This window comes from Triticum aestivum, chromosome 5A, assembly GCF_018294505.1.
Source record: "Triticum aestivum cultivar Chinese Spring chromosome 5A, IWGSC CS RefSeq v2.1, whole genome shotgun sequence".
NCBI classification, from domain to species: domain Eukaryota; kingdom Viridiplantae; phylum Streptophyta; class Magnoliopsida; order Poales; family Poaceae; genus Triticum; species Triticum aestivum.
Genome location: NC_057806.1, coordinates 442231863 through 442246571, shown reverse-complemented (window position 1 = coordinate 442246571; position 14709 = coordinate 442231863).

The following is a 14709-nucleotide window of genomic DNA, read 5'->3' as shown; positions in this document are numbered from 1 at the left end:
CATCGACACTCTGGCGCTGTTCTTCCTTTGTTTCTTCTTTAGCCCATGAATAAAACTTCAAACCTGATGTATTCCCCGTAATGGCTTATCTTCTATTACCAAAACAAACCTTTATGCGCATAAAACATTGATCTGGTCCCTTGTGAATTGCTTTGAGATCAACCTTTTAGGTCTAAATCCTTTTATTTTCCTGTCTTACGGTAGATCCAAAATTTCACTACGACCTAATGAAATCTGTTTTTACCTTCCTTAGTCATTCTTGCCTTAGATCTGTATCCTCTTTACCACATAGGCGGTTCACCTTTGAAAAAGCAATCTTATCATATATCATTAGTCCCCTTGTTGAACCGCCGTGATGCTGTTGCTTCATAAACTCCGGTTTAGATAGATCTGCTTCCGGTTTAACATTGCAAATATCAATGTACTTTGTAGATTTCATCATGGCCAAGCAAGTGTATGAGTGCAATTGGGTCCCTTCTCGCGTCACAGAGGATCAACTGGACGATTTAGTCCTGATTGGAGCCTTAGGTAGCAAAGACACCGTCCATTGGAGGGCTCCTAGCAAAGAATGCCCCCCCACACCTTAAGAAGGAGAGGTTGTTGTTTTCGTAGACCACTTAGCCCGGGGTTATAAACCGCCCAGTTCTAGTTTCTACCGGGATGTTCTAGCTGATTTCCAACCCCATCCGCAAGACACTGGCCCCAACTCTGTTACAAATATGTGCCACTTCCAAGTGCTCTGTGAGGTGTTCTTTCAAGAGGAGCCCACAGTGGAATTATTTAGAGATCTTTTCCATCTAAACTGCCGTACTGAGTTTACTGATGGCTCTAATACGGAGTTGGGTGGCATGGCGATTCAAAAAAGGAAAGAGGTCACATACCCTCACGCCAAGCTGCACAGTCACCCCAAGGAGTGGAATCAGACATGGTTCTACTGCAAAGACACCTCCCCTGCTGGTGAGAATCCCTTGCCTAGCTTTCGTCCGGAGCGGCTCAGCAATACCCATCCTTTCCCTGAACGATTGAGTGCCCAGGAGAGAAGCAAATATGCTCCTCAGCTGTCAAAGCTCAGAGCCTTTATGGCCAACGGTTTAACAGGGGTTGACCTTGCTCGCTGTTGGATATCATGGAGCATACTGCCCCTTAGTCAGCGCTCCGGTTTGATGTGCGAATATACTGATAGTGTGGATGACCCACTGTGACATTCAAGACTCCAGCTCTCCGGTGAAGAAATCACAGAAGCTATGCGTAAGATATTGAATGAACTGGAGCACATCTGCGCTAGAACCGGCCTGCTTCCCTTCTATGCCACCAACAAACCGCCAGCTGTAAGACTTTGATTTTGCTCTTTGCTGAATCTGTTATTGATATATCTAGTCATTGTTTTTAATATCAGTGTCTGCATAATCAGGGCGATGATCCGTTTTGGAGCAAAAAGCTGTCGCAGGAGAAACCAGAGAAAATAGATAAACCGGAAAGAGCAACCCGGCAAAAAACTAAAGCTATGAAGAAGACTGCCCACCGGAAAAGAACCACTGCATCTTCTAATCCGGCCCCTGATGACGAGGTGGATAATCCGGACTTTGAGGTAGAGCTTGACTCACTTGGTTTATCTATCATGCATCTTATTGATGATGATATTTGTCAGGATGATGCCGAAGCCAGCCATGCGGATGTTGCAGAGGTAATTATTCTCTCTTCCGATTCAGAAACTTTGCCTTCACAAAAAATCCGTCAGGCAAACCGGAAAGTTAAATTTTCTCATCCTCTTGCTTATTTGGATCCTAAACTTCTTATGAAGACTCAACAACACAAAGCTCGCCGCACCACCCGGCACAGCGGCCAGGCAGTTACCTCCGCCGGTTTATCGAACAGTCCGGTTCGGAAACGTCATTCCGAGGTCTCTAATTTGCTTGTCAGTGCTTGTCCTAAAGCGGGCTACTTTCGTCAACCTCTTAATCCGTCTGACTCCGATTATCAGGTTATTTCCCACTCATCTTCTGGCGAGTCGTCGGCTACTCAGCTCCCACCGCTCAAAATGGTGCTTGGGTAAGCTATATTTATTGTGATGCTTGCAGTATATTGCCTTAGAACACATGATGTATTTAATTTTGTTATTCTTCTCAGGGCCAAACCTAGGCCGAGCAAGAAGGCCCGCCTGGATAAAGCGGCCGAAAAAGATGTCATTCTTGAACCTGGCACCACACCCAATCTTGAAACGGCTATTCCTGAGGATATTCCCAATGATCCACCGCAGCCAGATGATGATCTTACTGCTGAGGAAAGACCTACTGATACCTCAGGTCCTATCCATCAGCCCACAGGTTCCCTCCGGGTTGAAAGCTCCACCGGTCCCGCAAAACCTACTGACAAGCCAACAGCTCCAGTGCAAACCGGCGGTACCAATGATGATGAAGTTGTCATTACTGGCACTGGCCATACTGAGCCAAGCAATCCTGTCGCTTTATCCAAACATTTTTCCAAGGAAGAATTAGTTGCTTTTGGCAAAGGCAAGTGGAATGCTGATCTGACAGCTTACGCTGCTCTGAACGCCCAAGATATCCATTCTGGCTATCTGAACCGGCTGTATACCAGCCGTGACTATGAAGCCGGTCTAGTTAACATGATGAAGGATAAATATGAGGTAACTTCCATATGCTCCTTCCTGCTTGTATGCTTTCATTCTTGCTGACTCTCCTAGCCCCTAAGGGCCGATTTGAAATATTCTTTCAAACCGAGACTTAATAATATGAATCTTGATGCTTTGAAATTTGCTGATGTAGTCCCCAAGGGCCGGTTCAACTTAGCGTAGTTAAACCGGTACTTTAAGAAATTGAAATTGCCACATCAGAATACATATGATCAAATAGCCATTAGCCCCCAAGTGCCAAGTTGAATACTTGTATTGAGCTTGGGACTTTGTAAACAATTGAAAGATGAAGATCGAATATGCATTAGCCCCCAAGTGCTAAGCACATAACTTGTTATGTGGTTGGTACTTGAATCCTTCTACCGATTTGTTGAAACATATATCTGTATGCCTGCAGGCGGAGCTGAAGGCGAAAGAAAACCAAGTCATCGATCTGCAAGAAAACCTGAAAACCCAACAGGCTGAAACCTCCAAGGCAAAAGAGGAATTGGCCAGTGCCTTAAGCGCCATGGAACAACTTAAGGAGAACTTCAAGAAGAAACGGGCGGATTGGGCCACTGAAAAATCTGCTTTGATCAAACGAGCAGAGGATGCCGAGGCTACACTGAAACCAGTGACGGATGAACTGACCAGCATAAAGCGGCACATTCATGCCATGACCACTTCTATCTTTGGTAAGCCAGCTTGCCTTCTGAATTGGTTCTGCCTTCTTACAGAGTCGCCGATTTATTAACCTTTTATGGTATTTTAGGGACACGCATTGGTCACTTGGGGTCAGATGTGTGGAAGAAATTGAAAGCCGCCTATACCTTGGTTGAACAATTGTATACTGGTGCCCAGCGGATCATCTGTACCACATCTCATAACAAACCGGTGCCCACTTTGATTCAAGATACTTTGATGAAACTGTCAGTGCTTCCTGCCCGGGTTGAAGAGCTGAAGAAATATGCTGCTCGAACCGGTGCAATCAATGCTTTAATCCGGGCAAAAGCCTGGGTGCCGGATTTTGATCCTATTGAAGCGGCTCAGGGTTATCCCAGTTTGAAGGAAGACGGGTCAGAATTTGGTGAAGCGGATCTGCGAGCCATAAACCGGGAGGTACGTCCGTTAGCTTGTCAACTGGCTGAGGAAGCAGATTTATCTCATTATCAAGCCCAATATGACAGCCAGAACAAGCGAATAGCTGCACCAATCCATGAATCGGAAAACCTGATCCCTCCAAAACGTAAGCATACTTACGCTCCCGATATTGACCCGTCTTCGCTAATCCATGACGAAGCTGTTTTTCAAGCATTGATGGGAATCGACTGGACAACTGTGGATTTCCAGCCACTGGGTAGAGAAACGGAAGCTGAAGCGGCGCAGGATGACCCACAACCATCAGGCCAGGCTGGTGGCCAAGCTTAAACCGGAAGCCGGTTTTAAAACTGTTTCTCCTTTGTGAAAAATAATTATGTTATTATGGGCACCATGTTGCCTTGTAATAGGCTAGCTGATACCTTTGATGTTGATATGCCTTCGTGCATAACTTGTTCTTCCCGTGGTAATGAACTTTCCAAAATACTTTCTGAAATAAGAAATTCGTTAAGTGCCACCGCGGTTGTACCGTCAGGCGGAATATGATGTTTGTATTTATAAAGTCAAAACATCCAAAACAAAATTTTAAGTATATGATCAAAAATTTTGAGATACATAATACCTGCCACCGTTGAGTGTGAAGTTGGCTTGGCCAACCTTGAAGCAGAGTTTTTGCAAACCCACATTGTTGGAGGAAATAACAACTCATGTATATGTATATGACATTGGTTACCATGTAAACCGTGTCGGGTTATAATGAACACCGTGTTACTCCATAAGAGGATGTTAATAACAAGGATCAAACCGGACAAATAGTCTCCGGATTGACGTGAACTGTGTTCCGTCAATTGATTGGTTAAAAAACTTTGTCGGTTTAAAGAACACAATAAAAAAACAAAAAAACCCCTTCAAAGAAAAGTATGAAGCAAAATTAACGACAAAAACGTTTGCCAAAAAAAGATTTATTTAAGCTGATCAAATGGCGTAACCATGGCCAAACACGACCAAGCTCCCGTTAGGTGTAACTATGGTTCTAGTTAGCCAGGTCCCCAAGTGATTCTTGTGGCATTTATGCCGACCAAATGGCGTGGTCATGGTTCGGGTTCGACCAAGCCCCCAAGTGATTCTGTGGCCTTAGGCCGATCAAGAGGCATGACTGGTTCAGACATGACCAAGTCCCCAAGTGATCTGGTGCCTTTTGCCTATCAAGAGGCATGGTATTGGTTCAGACACGACCAATCCTCCAAGTGATATAACATGATGCTTTTAGCAAAGCGAACTCAAGGGGTAAACCGGAGGCCGCTTTAGAGCAACTCCGTGTAACCTCACATGATGTAAAAGAACAGATACCCCGCTTTAGCTGAGGTTCCAGTTTATTATACTTAATCATAATATATACATTGTATGTACATAAGCATAGCCAATGGCTCAGGTATAGTAAGGCCGAAGATGAGCTATATTCCACGGCCTGTTAGTCTCCTCCTCTGATGTACGTGAGTCCTTATGCTCTCGAATATCGATCAGATAGTACGACCCGTTGTGCAGATTCTTGCTGACCACGAAAGGCCCCTCCCAAGGTGGCGATAGCTTATGCATATCAGTCTGATCTTGGATGAGCCAAAGCACCAAATCTCCTTCCTGGAAGGCTCTGGTTCTGACTCGGCGACTGTGATAACGACGAAGATCCTGCTGGTAAATCGCCGACCGGGCGGCTGCGATGTCACGCTCTTCATCCAACCGGTCCAAAGCAGCTTGTCGTGTTGTCTCGTTGTCCGCTTCAACATAAGCCGTGACACGAGGTGAGTCATCACGGATATCGCTGGGGAGAACCGCCTCCGCTCCATAAACCATGAAGAACGGTGTGTATCCTGTTGATCTATTGGGTGTTGTATTGATGCTCCATAACACAGATGGTAATTTTTCTACCCAACAACCCGGCGTTCTCTGCAAAGGAACCATGAGCCGGGGCTTGATGCCTCTCAAGATCTCTTGATTAGCTCTTTCTGTTGACCATTGGACTATGGATGTGCCACTGATGAAATGTCGAGCCGGATGTGCTCCCGTTCGCAGAACTCCTTCATAGCACCTTTGGACAAATTGGTACCATTATCGGTGATAATACTGTGCGGAAAGCCAAACTAGAAAATCACCTTTTTGATGAATTGAACCACCGTGGCCGCATCACACTTGCTAACAGGTTCTGCCTCCACTCACTTTGTAAACTTGTCCACCGCCACCAGGAGGTGGATCTTCTTATCTTTGGACCTTTTGAAAGGCCCAACCATATCCAGCCCCCAAGTCGCAAACGGCCAAGTAATTGGAATCATCCTCAATTCTTGAGCCGGTACATGAGCATGTCTTGAAAACCTTTGGCAACCATCACATCGTCTGAATAGATCCTTCGCATCAGCATGAGCAGTTAACCAATAGAAACCATAGCGAAACGCTTTAGTCACCAGAGACTTTGAACCAGTGTGGTGACCACAATCTCCTTCATGGATCTCACGCAAAATTTCACGGCCTTCTTCAGGAGACACGCAACGTTGAAAAGCTCCTGATACACTGCAATGATGCAACTCACCGTTGATGACAGCCATGGACTTGGATCGCCGGATTATCTGTCGGGCCAGAATCTCATCTTCTGGCAACTCGCCCCGGTTCTTGTACGCCAGGTAAGGAAGCGTCCAATCCGGAATAACATGAAGAACTACCACCAATTGAGCCTCCAGATCAGGAATGGCCAAATCCTCTTCACCAGGGATCTTCACCGACGGGTTGTGCAGCACATCCAGAAAAACATTGGGTGGGACCGGTTTGCGCTGAGAGCCCTGCCGGCTTAAAGCGTCCGCCGCTTCATTTTTCCGCCGGTCCACGTGGTCCACCTGATAGCCTCTAAAATAACCTGCAACAATATCCACCTCACGACGATATGCTGCCATGAGTGGGTCCTTGGAGTCCCAGGTGCCAGACACTTGCTGAGCCACAAGGTCCGAATCATCGAAGCACTTAACTCGACTTAGATTCATCTCCTTAGCCATCCGAAGACCATGGAGCAAGGCTTCATACTTAGCTGCATTGTTAGTACAAGGGAACATTAAATGGAGAACATAACAAAACTTATGACCTCGCGGGGAAGTTAATACGACTCCAGCCCCCGAGCCTTCCAACTTCCTGGATCCGTCAAAATGGATGGTCCAATACGTATGATCCAGCTTTTCTTCAGGTGCTTGCATTTCCATCCAATCATTGATGAAATCAACAAGTGCTTGAGACTTAATCGTTGTCCGAGGCACATATTTCAAACCGTACGGCCCCAGCTCTATAGCCCACTTTGCAATCCGGCCAGTTGCTTCCCGGTTCTGGATGATATCTCCCAAAGGAGCAGAACTGACCACCGTAATTGGGTGCCCTTGGAAGTATTGCTTAAGCTTCCGGCTTGCCATAAAAACTCTGTACACCAGCTTCTGCCAGTGCGGATACCTTTTCTTGGACTCAATGAGTACCTCGCTGATATAATAGACCGGACGTTGAACCAGATGCTCCTTACCTGCCTCCTTTCGTTCCACCACAATAGCCACGCTGACCGCACGAGCATTAGCAGCAACATATAGCAGTAACGGCTCCTTGTCAATGGGAGCGGTGAGCACAGGCAGATTGGCCAATTGCCGCTTTAAGTCCTCAAATGCTTCATCAGCAGCAGAACTCCAGACGAACTGATCCGTCTTCTTCAACATCTGATACAAAGGGATCGCCTTCTCACCAAGGCAGTTGATAAACCGGCTTAACGCGGCAATCCGGCCTGCCAAGCGTTGAACATCATTGATACACTTCGGTTTAGCCAGGGAGGTGATGGCTGTGATCTTCTCCGGATTAGCCTCAATTCCCCTGTTGGACACCAGAAAACCCAATAACTTGCCCGTCGGTACACCAAAGATACACTTGTCCGGATTAAGCATCATCTTGTACGTCCTTAGGTTATCAAAGGTTTCCTTCAAATCATCAACCAGAGTCTCCTTCTCCCTGGATTTAACCATGATATCATCCACGTAAGCATGTACATTACGGCCAATCTGCTTGTGAAGACAATTTTGTACACACCGTTGATAAGTTTCCTGGGCACTTTTGAGCCCAAAGGGCATAGACACATAGCAGAAGGCTCCAAAGGGGGTTATGAATGCCGTCTTCTCCCGGTCCTTAACTGCCATTTTGATCTGATGATAGCCAAAATATGCATCCAAAAAACTTAAACGCTCACAACCCGCCATAGCATCAATGATTTGATCAATACGAGGGAGGGCAAAAGGATCTGCTGGACAAGCCTTATTAAGATCTGTGTAATCCACACACATACGCCAGGTGCCGTTTTTCTTAAGGACTAGCACTGGATTGGCAAGCCACTAGGGTGAAAAACTTCAACAATAAAACCAGCTGCTAAGAGCCTGGCTATCTCTTCTCCAATCGCCTTGCGTCTTTCTTCATTAAACCGGCGGAGGAACTGTTTCACCGTTTGTATTTAGGATCCACATTAAGTGTGTGCTCAGCGAGTTGCCTCAGTACACCTGGCACATCAGAGGGCTTCCATGCAAAAATGTCCCGATTCTCACGGATGAACTCGATGAGCGCGCTTTCCTATTTCGGATCCAAGTTGGCACTAATGCTGAACTGCTTGGACGAATCGCCAGGTACGAAGTTAACAAGCTTAGTTTCTGCTGCCGATTTGAACTTCAGGGCCGGATCATGCTCCGTAGTTGGCTTGTTCAACGGAGTCATGTCCGCCGGATCAACATTGTCTTTATAGTACTTCAACTCCTCGGTGGCACAAACCGACTCTGCATAAGCCGCATCTCCTTCCTCGCATTCCAAAGTGATTTTGCGGCTTCCGTGAACCGTTATTGTCCCCTTGTGACCCGGCATCTTGAGCTGCAAATACACATAACAGGGCCGAGCCATAAACTTGGCGTATGCCGGACGCCCAAACAGGGCATGATATGGACTTTGGATTTTCACCACTTCAAACGTTAATGTCTCCGACGTGGAATCATGATCATCCCCATAGGCCACTTCAAGAGCTATCTTACCAACGAGATATGCTGATCTGCCACGCACTACACCGTGGAATACTGTATTGGACGGTTTGAGATTCTTATCTGTTAGTCCCATACAACGGAAGGTCTCATAGTATAGGATGTTAATGCTGCTCCCTCCATCCATGAGCACCTTGGTGAACTTATAACCTCCCACCTGAGGCGCCATCACCAGAGCCAACTGACCCGGATTATCAACCTAGAGTGGGTGATCCTCTCTGCTCCATATGATTGGCTGTTCAGACCAACGTAGATAACGGGGTGTGGCCAGTTCAACAGAGTTGACTGCCCGCCTCTGAACCTTCCGGTCTCACTTGTCCAGGCTAGTGGTAAAGACATGGTACTGCCCATTACTCAACTGCTTTGGGTTGCTTTGGTAACCTGACTATTGCTGCTATTTGTTGTAACCACCCTGGTTGTTCTGACTATTTTGACCATTATGTCCGCCCGGATTACCATTAAATCCTGAACCGGAACTTCCTCCACCGTAACCCGGCCCGGACCCTGAACCACCGCCAGATCCGTGATCATACTGGAAATTATTAGAATTCTTGAACTCCTGCATAATAAAGCAATCCTTCCAAAGGTGGTTTGCTGGCTCCTCCTTCGTCCCATGTCTTGGACAGGGCTGGCTTAGCAGATAGTTCAGGCGGTTTGGGTTGGGGTTGGGCGCTCCACTACGATATTTCGGCCTACCCTTGCGCCGCTCGCCATTGTCCTGTACATTGGTATTAGCCACAAAATCCATGTTGCCATCCGCTTTACGCTTGCCTCCTCCGCCATTGCCTACCCAGTGATGCTACTGACCTTTGGAGCTGCTGTTCTTCTTCCCTTTCCCTGTCTTGTCATCATCAGATTCGAGATCCTTGGTACTATCAGAATCAACATATTTTACCAAAGCAGCCATGAGGGTCCCCATGTCGGTGCAATGACGCTTCATCCGTCCCTATTTCAACTTCAGGGGCCCAAACCGGCAGTTGCCTTCTAGGGTTAATACTGCGGTGTCAGTGTTGATGCGGTCTGAGGAGTGCAACACTTGTGAAACCTGGCGTACCCAATGAGTCGTTGACTCTCCTTCCTCCTAGACGCATGCAGCTAAGTCCACTATCGACATAGGTTGCTTATAGGTATCCTTGAAATTGTAGATAAACCGGGCTCATAATTGGGCCCATGAACTGATAGAATTAGCGGGCAAGCTTTTTAACCAAGTATGGGCCGTTCCTTCAAGCATCATGGTGAAGTATTTCGCACACGCCGTGTCATCCACATCAAGCATCTCCATGGCCATCTCATAGCTTTCTATCCATGTCTCTGGTGGTTGATCCGCCATATAATTTGGTACCTTGCGTGGGTCTTTGAAATCTTTGGGCAGGCGCACGTTGCGTAAAGTGGGGACGAGGCAAGGCACCCCCAAAGAACTAGAAGTAACCCCAGGTTCGATCAAAATGGTTGGATGAACCGGCATGAGCTGCCGAGCCTGATGCTGTGCGGCTAACTCGGCCTCCCTACGTGCTCGGGCCCGGTTCACCACTTCCTGAGCGTCATCAGCACCACCCGTCGGGTTGTTACCACAGGGTGCTCCACGTCGTTCATTACTCGACACTGCTAGTTCATCCATATGTCTGCTATAGCTCCGGCTTGGACGGGGGGTCGAGTGGATCCGATCGCGGCTGTACGAGTACGCCTCCTGTTGGGCCAAAGCTGTCCTCAGAAGTTCCTTGACCCGTCGCGTCTCTACTGCCTGCGGCGAGTCACCTTCAACTGGAATGGCCTCCAGTCGTGCAGCAGTGGCAACAAGATTGTCCATCGGGTTGGAGTAGTGACCCGGAGGTGTTAAAGCATCCCGAGGTATAACGGTGTTTTGACGAGGCGGGTCCATCTGACGGGGCTGAACCGGTGCACCGGTCCCATGGGCTTCTGCCCGGTTCCCCTCCAGCGGATTACCGGCTCTTGGTCCTGGAGTGTTGAAAAGGTCTCTGGCCTCGAAAACCGGGGGTAAGCGGGACCGGTGCTTCCTCCTCATGACTTCATGCGACGCGCTCTGATCCAACATAAGCCTGTAGGCCTGTGCGTCTAAAGCGGCCCGCTCTGCGGCCATCCTGGTGTCCTCAACCGCCAGATCCGTTTTGGCTTGGGTGATTTGTTCCTTTACCTTTGCAATCTCCGTGTTGTGAGCGTCCTGATCTGGCGGATTAACTTCTGCCATAAGCACAACCAACGCATCAAATAGTTCTGATAGAACCTGAGTCGGTGGGCGCACAGGGCCCCCCGCCCCGGCAACCGTTGCCGCTGATGAACCGAAGATCGTTGCCGCGGCTGTCGAAGAGTGAAGCGCTGCTTGTGTTCCGGTCATGAATATTCCAACCCGGTTAGGCAGATCAGAGGGGTCCGAAATACTGTCACCATAGGAACAACTCTCAATCCGGCCATCTTGTAGCTGATAAAGAGATTCGGTTTCTCCGGTCGAAGATTCGTCACCGGAACGAACGGCAGTCGCCCCGCGAAGCTCCGATCCATCCTCATAACTCCCTCCATGGATCATTCCCACAAAGGCATGCTTCATGGCCGGTTTAACCCGGGCGGATCGCGCACGCTGAGCCGTCTCGACGAGGTCGGTGCAAATGTCCGGCTCAGGGCCCGGTTCACCGATCTTGCCAATGAAATCGTGGATGCTACCAAAGGGGACCCGGTACCCGTACTCAATTGAGCCGGCATTGGGGCCCCAGCCTGCGTCGTTGATGTAGAGTTTGCCATGACGACTCTTAGTCATCTGTCCTACAGCGTAGCCCTCGAGTCCTTTAAAGCGGCCCTCCAAGAACTGGAAATCATCGTGCGATAGCCCCACGGTGGGCGCCAACTGTCGTGGTTTTTTCACGGCAGATGTCCTAGAGAAAGGACTTAGTTGTGGAGCCATCGCTACGGGTTAGCTTGAAGGGGTTAAAGTGGACACAAGGACGCAAGAGAGTTTATACTAGTTCGGCCCCTTCAATGAAGGTAAAAGCCTACGTCTAGTTGTGATGGAATTGATGGGTGTTTCGATGACTAGGGAGAAAATAAGCTTCGCCTATGTCTCGAGTTGTTGTCTCTCCTTGAACCGCCGCCGGGTCGTCCCCTTATATACATGGGTGACGCCCGTCGGTTTACAGAGTCCCGATACTGGCTCATAGATGCGTCCAGTTCGGTCTCCACTATTCCTAACTTATAACACAAGTTACATATTGACACCGGTTTATAGCTATAGGCCTTAAACCGATTATGGGCCTTTAGCCCTCATTTGCCCTCATGGGCTTTTATCATACTCAACTACCGATGAACTTAACCCGGCCTGTCCTGGCCGGTTTACGCCCAGTAGTAATATCCCCAACAGCAAGCCTTATTAAGGTTTTTGAAATCAACACAAAGGCGCCAGGATTTATCCTTGTTCGGCAAACGACCAAGTTAGCTAGCCAGCTCGGGTGCTTGATTTCTCTGATGAACCCAACCTCGAGTAGTTTAGCTAGCTCCCCCCCATAGATTGTCATTTCGGTTTGGAAAATTGCTGTAGCGTTTGCTTGACTGGTTTCAACCCCATGATAACGTTGAGGCTATGTCCGAAGGGTGCCAGGCAAAGATGTCCCAATTTTCGCACAGGAACGCGCGTAAAACGACATCGATCGTTGGATCCAGCTGTGCTCTGATGGACGCTATTTTGTTGGGATCCGTCGGATGCACTTGAAATTTAACTATTTCATCTGCTGGTTAGAAAGATGTGGATTTGGGCCTCTTATCGAGGATCACATCGTCTTTATCCACCATGGATCTCAAGGTGGTCAGTTCTTCGCCCGCAAGGGCTTCGGATAGTGCCTCCAGTGCTAAGGATGCGGTTTTGTTTTCGGTGCGGAGTGTTATATCCGGATCAGTAGTGATAGTGATTACTCCGTTGGGCCCCGACATTTTAAGCTTCATGTACCCGTAATGGGGGATGGCTTGGAAGCGTGAGAAGGCATCCCACCACAAATGGGTGTGATATCCGCTGTTGAAGGGGGCCACGTGGAAGAGCAACTCTTCGGATCTGTAATTCTTAGGCATGCCAAATACTACAGCAAGTTTGATTTTCCCCGAACATCATGCTTCTCGACTGGGGATGATGCCTCGAAAGGTGGTACTGCTTTTCTCGATGCGGTTCTTGTCAATTTGAATTTTGTCGAGCGTGTCCTCATAGATGAGGTTAAGTCCGCTACCGCCGTCCATGAACACTTTTGTGAGTCGAAAGCCATCCACGATCGGGTTTCAGACCAAGGCGGCTGGTGCTCGGACTGATCGGGCCCTTGGTTCGTCATCGGCGGTGAAAGTGATGGCCGCATCGTTCCAAGGGTTCATTGGGGTTACTTGGTTGATTTCGGCAAGGTCGCGGAGCGCCCTTTGGCACCGATTGTTTGAGGAGAAGGTCTTGAAGACCGTGAAAACGTTAAGACCATCATCCTCCAAAGAATGCTTCTCTGGAGTAGCGTTGGTGAGAATAAACTCACTGCTTTTAGCCACTTGCCGGAGTACCCAGCATACCCGTAGGCTGTGAGTTGGTTCGGTACTCGGCGTCGCATGTATCTGTCAGGGTCTGTCGAGGAGTTCATCAAGAACTGTTCTGTGCGCCGCGAGGGGTTTGTTTTTCTTGCCAACGGGCTTATGGTCGGATGCCTCGTAAGGGTGTATCTGTTTTGCCCATGTTGTGGACCGCTTAAAGGCAGCAGGTTCCAATCGGGCTTTCTGTGCCTTCCATATGCTTTCCATCGCACAATACTTTTGTACTAAGTGTGATAATTCCGTGAAGGTCTATATGCAGCGGTAGTTGAGGGCGTTAAGAATTGCCTCGTCCGTACAATTACGATAGAAAACTGAAACTATTTCATCCTCACAACAATCTTTGATCTTGTTTTTTACAAGGAGGAACCTGGGTCAAAAGTGATGGACTGTTTCCTGAGGTTGTTGTCGAACATACATTAGGTCACATATGTCTGGAGGGCCTGAATTACTTGGAGAGTATTAATTGTGGCGGATGGGTGGGTTAAAACCTGAACCCCGACCCAAGATTGAATCTGGAGCTTTAAAATCTCCGAGGTTCCCAGTTCGGGCCCGGGAAGATCCAGGTTCTTTCCGGGCTCTATGTCCGACCCTGAGTCCGAAGGACATGAAGTCTCATCCGGAGGGAGGGTGTCCGGCCCGAGGGGCTCCGAGATCCGGACATAGCTGGTTTTTAGCTTAGGGGAAGAAGTGTTTTTGGCCCGTTCCTCGACGACAGCTACCAGCTGGGTGATCGGTGGGGACTTGATTTCCCTCTGGTCGGGTTTGAGCCTGATCCAATCATTGTCTATTGCAAGTCCCAGGGCAGTGATGCGATCAAGTAGCTCGTTCAAGGATGAGACATTCGTCGTATCCATCTTTTCGGAGTGTTCGAGGTCGATGCGGAGGTGATGTTTTGCAATGGTGGGAGCCAACAATGGCTTAACGGCCGTGCGCGCGCCCATGGTGAAACCGCCGAGCTGGAGGACCTGTCCTGAAATTAGGTTCCTTCAGGAAGTGATATTATCACTACTAGGGAAAACCTTATACACAGAATTTTAGCAGTAGTGAGGGTCAAAAAAGCACCCTGGTGCTAAGTAGCAGTAGCGCGCCTGTGCAAACCGCGCTGCAGATAAAGTTCTAGCAGTAGCGCGTTACGTCATAAACACGTTACTACTAAAATTCCCACGACCCTGCCATGAAGCTAGTTCTAGCAGCAGCGCGTTTACTCGGACAGCGCTACTGATACGTAGTTTAGCAGTAGCGCCTTCGCCTTTAGAGCGCTACTGCTAAAACTAGCTATCTCCACCCCCACTACCGCTCCTCTCCGCGATACACACTCACACACTCAAACTCACTCCC